General features: G+C 46.9%; 2 pseudogenes; one reads left to right on the top strand and one right to left on the bottom strand.

The window, feature by feature from the left end:
- Positions 1 to 565: 565 nt before the first annotated feature.
- On the top strand, positions 566 to 3,310 carry LOC115668270 (protein kinase PINOID-like; annotated as a pseudogene).
- A 312-nt stretch (positions 3,311 to 3,622) lies between these two features.
- LOC130136636 (protein kinase PINOID-like) lies at positions 3,623 to 7,911 on the bottom strand (annotated as a pseudogene).
- Positions 7,912 to 7,963: the final 52 nt, after the last annotated feature.

Raw genomic sequence — 7,963 nt, 5'->3', positions numbered from 1 at the left:
CAGCGTAAGTTTCTCCTTCTCATATCCGGAGGAGGTTGCTGCGTCTTTTCACTTTTCATGATTTCTCCTTCTCTGCTTGCTCCAGTCCCTATCGCCGCTGTCGCCTCCTCCTTCGCCCGATTGCCGCCACCACCTCCTCCTCCGCTAGGTTGCCGCCGTCTCTTCAACATAAGTTTCTCCCTTTCATCTCCAAGGAGGTTGTTGCGTCCTATCTCTTTTCATGATTTCTTCTTCTCTGCTTGCTCCAGTCCCTGTCGCTGCCACCGCCTCCTTCTTTGTTCGATCGCCGAAAAATGAGTGAAAGCACATTTGGTAATTTTTAGGGTTTTATCAACATAGTGTCCCAAATAAAGAAAGAGATTGAGATCTCAGCTGGTACATCAGCTCTTTCTCTCATCAGATTGAAGGTAGCTGCATTTATTAATGAGGGCATTAGAGTATTCAATTGTGAATGTTATTTGGTAATTTTCCTTAATCGTGTAGGGATACGAGACAAGACTGAAGTTGGTCATCCCAAGTGCTGAGACGGTGGACAACAAAATAGAGCAAGTAGGGCCTGAGGATTATGGAGCAGCCTTTTGACCCGGACAGTGAGAGCAGCTTTGGCAGCAGCTACAACACCTTTAGCCGCCTCTCCTTCAATGCGTGGCAGCTCGACCACCACCATGGCCATGGCTCCGCCTCTGCCACCGAGGCCCACCGGTCTTCCTCCGCTGCCGTGGCCCACCAGCCCTCCTCCGCCATGATTCGCTGCAGCCCGAGGCTTGGATTCCGCGACTACCGGCTCCTCCACTGCATATGATCCGGCACCGTCAGCACCATCCACATCTGTAGCCGTGACGGGGCCTCCGACGACGGAGAGCCATTTTATGCGATGAAAATGGTTGACAAGCAAGCGGCGGAGAAGAAGAAGAAGAGCCGGAGGGTGGAGATGGAGCGAAGGATCCTCAAGATCGTGGGCCACCCGTTTCTGCTCATGCTCTACGCCGAGTTCAAGGTTTCCCACTTCTTGTGCATTGTCATGGAGTTTTGCTCCGGCGGCGACCTCCACTCCCTCCTCCACAAGCAGCCCAACAAGCGCTTCTCTCTCGCCCCCACGAGGTACCCCACATCCCCTCTCCAGTCACTGTGTTTGTCTTTTTCTTTCTTTTTTATTTCGAGAATGTTTTCTCTCTAGTTAACTTCCTCAGTTTTCTCAACGGGTGACCATGGAGTTCTTTCTTCATTCCACGAACCCTTTACATTTTTTCACGTTATGTTGTTACTAGACCTGTCAAATGGGTCAGGTCGGGTCGGGTCGGGTCGGGTTTGGATCGGGTCATAAATGGTCCGACTCAAATTGACTCATTAACCGGTTTATGATCCATTTATGTGCAATGCAATTTTCTTGACCCATACCCGATCCGGCCCATATCCAACCCATACCCGATTATACCCATATTGCTAAAACACTTTCATTTTTAATTAAATATAGGAAAATTCATACCCAAACTGATATGAGAGCGCAAGATTGAGTGAGGGCGAGAGAGATGAGTTGAGTTTTAATCAGTTGTAAACTCATTTATAACCCATTTACGACCCATTTAACACCAATATTAGACTTATACCCATTTATGACCCATTTACTAAATATAACTAACCAATTTATGACTCATTTACTAAATATAACTAACCTATTTATGACCCATTTACTAATATATGGGTTAAGAAATGAGTTTATGATCCATTTTGACAGGTCTAGTTGTTTCGCTTCTCTGCATGGTGTGATTCTCCATGTTTTGTTCTCATATGCTTTTTTCCCTTTGAGAGGTTACCATATTTTCGCGAGGTACCCTATATTCTCTCTCCAGTCACTGTGTTTGTCCTTTTCTTTCTTTTTTATTGCAAGAATGTTTTCTCTCTGGTTAACTTCCTCAGTTTTCTCAACGGCTGACCATGGAGTTCTTTCAAGAATGTTTTTATTTTAAGAATATTTTTTCTCTTTGGTTAACTTCCTTAGTTTTTTCAACGGGTGACCATGATGTTCTTTATCCGACCAAAAAAAAAAAATCATGGAGTTCTTTCTTCATTCCACGAACCCTTTACATTTTTTCACGTTATGTTGTTTCGCTTCTCTGCATGGTGTGATTCTTCATGTTTTGTTCTCATCTGTTTTTTTTCCCTTTGAGAGGTTACCATATTTTCTACTTCTGCTGCAATTAGCGACCTTCCATGGATTCTTTTCTTTTAATCGGGTTTTATTTATAATTTTAAAAACGGCAAGAAAAAGCAAAAGAAGCCTCGCTTTAAGTGTTTCATTTTTGTGGTTTGAAGCTCAGACATTCATGGATCTTTTTTTTTTAGTCAGCAGATATTCCTGGATTATGTACTTGACAATAGCCGGATTATGGTAAGAAGATATTCCCGGATTATTTCCTTTTTGGAAAAAATAATATAATTCATTTTACTGTAAATAAATTAATAAGAGATTAAGTAGTGAGAAAATAAAAAGATTAATTTCTTTTTGGGAGGGTGGGGTTTTGGTTTTTCCAGGTTTTATGTGGCGGAAGTGCTGGTGGCGCTAGAGTACCTCCACATGCTCGGGGTCATCCACAGGGACCTAAAGCTCGAGAATGTGTTAGTGAGATCGGACGGTCATATGATGCTCTCTGACTTTGACCTCTCCTTATGCTCCACCATTGTATCCCCATCGACGACTTCGGACCCCCCCTCAACCTTGCCCACACCCTCCCGATACGACCCGCGTCCGCAGATGATCCCTCCTTCCCCTTTGCCGTTCTCTTGTCTTTCCTGCCTCAACCAACCCTTCCGATTGTGCAAGAACCAGAACCTCGCCCCGAGCAATCGGGTGTTTGTGGCCGAGCCGGTCAGCGCCCGATCGCATTCCTTCGTCGGGACCCATGAGTACATGGCGCAAAAGATGGCCTCCGGCGGGTCCCATAGCAATGCCGTTGACTAGTAGGCTCTTGGGATCTTCATCTATGAGATGGTCTACGGCCGCACGCCCTTCGCCGGCGTGTTGAATGAGGTCACGCTCCGCAACATCGTCCATAAGCCCCTCGCCTTCCCCAGCCCCAACGCGCCCGCCACAGCCCATGAGCTCCAAACCCGCAACCTCATCGCCAGGCTACTCTACAAGGACTCGGCCTGTAGGCTCGGGTTTCGATGCCGGTCCGCCGACGTCAAGAAGCATCCCTTCTTCGAGGACCTGAATTTTGCCCTCGTCCGGTCGTTGAAGCCGCCCCGGCTTGAGGTTAAGGCGGCGGTGAATGACGGCGGCAGCAACTTTCAAACATCCTTCGATTTCTGAGCAGGAATGAAGAGCAGTTGAATTTCGGCCACGTGTCCAGCTAGACCTGGCAGTTTGGTAGCGTACATTTGTTTTCCTCATTGTTAATATTATCTTAGCCTTAGAAAGTAGGTTGTCCATGTCTTATAGGGGTTATCATGTGTACGAAATACGTGCCTAACTAACTTTAGACCAAGCGAACATGAGAGAAAGTCCTCTGCATGAGAAAATATTGGGTACCACTCTGATTTCACCGTGGCAAAATAAGAGTGGCAAAATAAGAGTGCCTCTCTGTGCGACACATGTCGGAGGGTCCCACCCGGTCAAACACCTCTAATTTTGAAAATATAGCGCCTCTTGATTAACCCTCAACACTCTTGCGCCCCAACCCCTCTCTCTCTCCTCCCGACTCAAAACGTGCGCTCCCTTCGACTCTTTTGATGCCTCCGCCTCCGATGCCGACGCCGACGCCAACGCTCCTCTAAGCGCTCGTGCTCCCAACCTCTCTCTCCTCCCAGACGCGCTGCCTCCGACGCCGACTCCTTCTGTACTCTGAGAACTTGCACTCCCTCTGACTCCTTCGACACCCCCTCCGATGCCGACATCGACGCCAAAGCCGACGCCTCCGCCCAACCCTTGCCGACGCCTCCACGTCCGCCATGCCTTAGCCCTAGCCTCCGCCTCGACGCTTTGTGTGCCACAAGCCCTGAAGAAGCGATGGCAGAAGGCGAAGCCGTAGCCAAAGACCACCAACAGCCTCAGCCGGCGGCGGCGGCCAAGTCTTTGTCGTCGTCATCAATGGTGGCCAAGGAGAAGAGGTCGCAGCAGTAGTACGTGGTCGACGAGAAGTACGCCCGGTGGAAGTCCCTCGTCCCCGTCTTCTACGACTGGCTAGCCAACCACAACCTCCTCTGGCCTTCTCTCTATTGCCGGTACTTGAAAAGTCTCCTATTTCTCTGTTCGCTGTTTTGGTTTGCGCCGATGTAAATCTATGGTTATTTTTGCTAGGTTGTGCTTGGGTAAAGTGGCGTGGGTGTTGAATTTTTTGGATGTTTAAAGGATTGCGAGTGCGGCGTTCATAGGTCTAAATGCATGACCTTCTCTCTTATGCCGGTTTGAGACCACATTTTCGTTTCGTGCAATTTTGGTGCATGTGGATTTGTAGGGTTTAAATATTCCCTTTATCCTATGAGGTTTGGTTCGGAGGAGTACAAAAATGCTAGTTTCCCTTTATCCTATGAGTTGGAGGGAGCACACGTTCTGAGTCGGGAGGAGAGAGAGAGGGGTTGGGGCACGAGAGTGCCGAGGGTTGATCAAGAGGCATTATATTTTCAAAATTAGAAGTGTCTGACCGGGTGGGATCCTCTGACATGTGTCGCACGGAGGGCACTCTTATTTTGCCACGGTGGAATCATAGTAGTATCTAGTATTTTCTCAAGATAGTATTAATAATAAGGAAAACAAATGTACGCTACCAAACTGCCAGGTCTAGCTGGACACGTGGCCGAAATTCAACCTCTCTTCCTTCCTGCTCAGAAATCGAAGGCTGTTTGAAAGTCACCGCCGCCTCAGCCTCAAGCCGAGGCAGCGTCAATGACCGGACGAGGGCGAAATTCAGGCCCTCATAGAAGGGATGCTTCTTGAGGTCGGCGGACCCGCGCCTCGACCCGAGCCTACGGGCCGGGTCCTTGCAGAGCAGCCCGGCGATGAGGTCGCGGGTGTAGAGCTCATGGGTCGTTGCGGAGCGTGATCTCATTCGACGTGTCAGCGAAAGGTGTGCGGCCGTAGACCATCTCGTAGATGAAGATCCCAAGAGCCCAAAGTTGACGGCGTTGCCGTGGGACCCGCCGGAGGCCATCTCTGGTGCCATGTACTCATGGGTCCCGACGAAGGACTACGACCGGGCATCGACCGGCTCGGCCACGAACACCAGATTGCTCGGGGCGAGGTTCTGGTTCTTGCACGACCAAAAGGGCTGGTTGAGGCTGGGGAGATAGGAGAACGGTGAAGGGGAAGGAGGGATCGTCTGCGGACGCGGGTCGTACCGGGAGGGCGTAGGCAAGGCGAAGGAGGGGTCCAGATTCGTCGATGGGGATATAACGGCGGAGCATAGGGAGAGGTCAAAGTCAGAGAGCATCATATGACCGTCCGATCTGACTAACACGTTCTCGAGCTTTAGGTCCCTGTGGATGACCCCAAGCATGTGGAGGTACTCTAGCACCACCAGCACTTCCGCCGCATAAAACCTGAAAAAACCAAAACCCCACCCCCCCCCCCAAAAAAATAATCTTTTTTTTATTTTCTCACTACTTAATCTCTTATTAATTTATTTACAGTAAAATGAATTACATTATTTTTTCCGAAAAGGTAATCCGGGAATATCTTCTGACCATAATCTTGCTATTGTCAGGTATATAATCCGGGAATATCTTCTAACTAAAAAAAAAAATTCGTGAATGTCTGAGCTTCAAATAGACCTATCAAAATGGGTCATAAAACTCATTTCTTAACCCATATATTAGTAAATGGGTCATAAATTGATTAGTTATATTTATTAAATGGGTCATAAATGGGTAGAAATCTAATATTAGTATTAAATGGGTCATAAATGGGTCGTAAATGGGTCATAAGCGAGTTTACAACTGATTTAAACTCAACTCACCTCTCACCCTTATTCAACCTTGCGCTCACTCACTTCGCACTCTCATCTCGGTTTGGGTATGAATTTTCCTAGATTTAATTAAATATGGAAGTATTTTAGCAATATGGGTCTGATTGGGTATGGGTTAAGTATGGGTCGAGTCAGGTATGGGTTAAGAAAATTGCATTACGCATAAATGGGTCATAAATGGGTTAATGGGTCAATTTGGGTCGAACCATTTATGACCCGATCCAAACCCGACCCGTCCCACCCATTTAACAGGTTTAGCTTCAAACCACAAAAAAGAAACACCGAAAGCGAGGCTCATTTTCCTTCTTCTTTTTTTTTTCTGTTTTTGAAATTATAATTAAAACCCGATTAAAAGAAAAGGATCCATGGAAGATCACTAATTGCAGCAGAAGCAGAAAATATGGTAACCTCTCAAAGGGAAAAAAGCAGATGAGAACAAAACATGGAGAATCACACCATGCAGAGAAGCGAAACAACATAACCTGAAAAAATGTAAAGGGTTCGTGGAATGAAGAAAGAACTCCATGGTTTTTTTTTTGGTTGGATAAAGAACTCCATGGTCACCCATTGAGAAAATTGAGAAAGTTAACCAAAGAGAAAAAACATTCTTGAAATAAAAAACACTCTTGAAAGAACTCTATGGTCACCCGTTGAGAAAACTGAAGAAGTTAACTAGAGAGAAAACATTCTTGCAATAGAAAAGAAAGAAAAGGACAAACACAGTGACTGGAGAGGGAATGTGGGGTACCTCGCGAAAATATGGTAACCTCTCAAAGGGAAAAAAGCATATGAGAACAAAACATATAGAATCACACCATGTAGAGAAGCGAAACAACTAGACCTATCAAAATGGGTCATAAACTCATTTCTTAACCCATATATTAGTAAATAGGTCATAAATGAGTTAGTTATATTTAGTAAATGGGTTATAAATGGGTATAAGTCTAATATTGGTGTTAAATGGGTCGTAAATTGGTCATAAATGAGTTTACAATTTATTTAAACTCAACTCATCTCTCTCGCCCTTACTCAATCTTGCGCTCACTCACTCCGCGCTCACATCTCAGTTTGGGTATGAATTTTCCTAAATTTAATTAAAAATGAAAGTGTTTTAGCAATATGGGTATGATCGGGTATGGGTTAAGAAAATTGCATTGCACATAAAATGGATCATAAACGGGTTAATGGGTCAATTTGAGTTAGACCATTTATGACCCGACTCGACCCGACCCACCCATTTGACAGATCTAGAAACAACATGACGTGAAAAAATGTAAAGGGTTCGTGGAATGAAGAAAGAACTCCATGGTCACCCGTTGAGAAAACTGCAGAAGTTAACCAGAGAGAAAACATTCTTGAAATAAAAAAAGAAAGAAAAGGACAAACACAGTGACTGGAGAGGGAATGTGGGGTACCTCGTGGCGGCGAGAGAGAAGCACTTGTTAGGTTGCTTGTGGAGGAGGGAGTGGAGGTCGCCGCCAGAGCATAGCTCCATGACAATGCACGAGAAGTGGGAGACCTCGAACTCAGCGTAGAGCGTGGGCAGGAACGGGTGGTGCACCATCTTGAGGATCCTCCACTCTATCTCCACCCTCCGGCTCTCCTTCTTCTTCTCCGCCACCTGCTTGTCAACCATTTTCATCGCGTAAAATGGCTCTCCGTCATCGGAGGCCCCATTGCGGTTATAGAGGTAGATGGTGCTGATGGCACCGGATCATATGCAGCTGTGGAGCCGGTAGTCGCGAAATCCAAGCCTCGGGCTGCGGTGGATTAAGGCGGAGGAGGGCCGGTGGGCCACGACGGGGGAGGAGGACCGGTGAGCCTCGGTGTTGTAGGCGGAGCCGTGGCCATGGTAGTGGTCGAGCTGCCACGCGTCGAAGGAGAGGCGGCTAAAGGTGTTGTAGCTGCTGCCAAAGCTGCTCTTACCGTCTAGGTCAAAAGGCTGCTCCATAATCCTCAGGCCCTACTCGCTCTATTTTGTTGTCCATCATCTCAGCACTTGG

This window comes from Syzygium oleosum, unplaced genomic scaffold (assembly GCF_021117445.2).
Source record: "Syzygium oleosum isolate NSW1041296 unplaced genomic scaffold, Sole_v2.1 Sole_v2.47, whole genome shotgun sequence".
In the NCBI taxonomy this organism is placed as follows: Eukaryota; Viridiplantae; Streptophyta; class Magnoliopsida; order Myrtales; family Myrtaceae; genus Syzygium; species Syzygium oleosum.
Note: the sequence above shows the minus strand (reverse complement) of the source record. Positions and strands in the feature narration are given on the sequence as shown.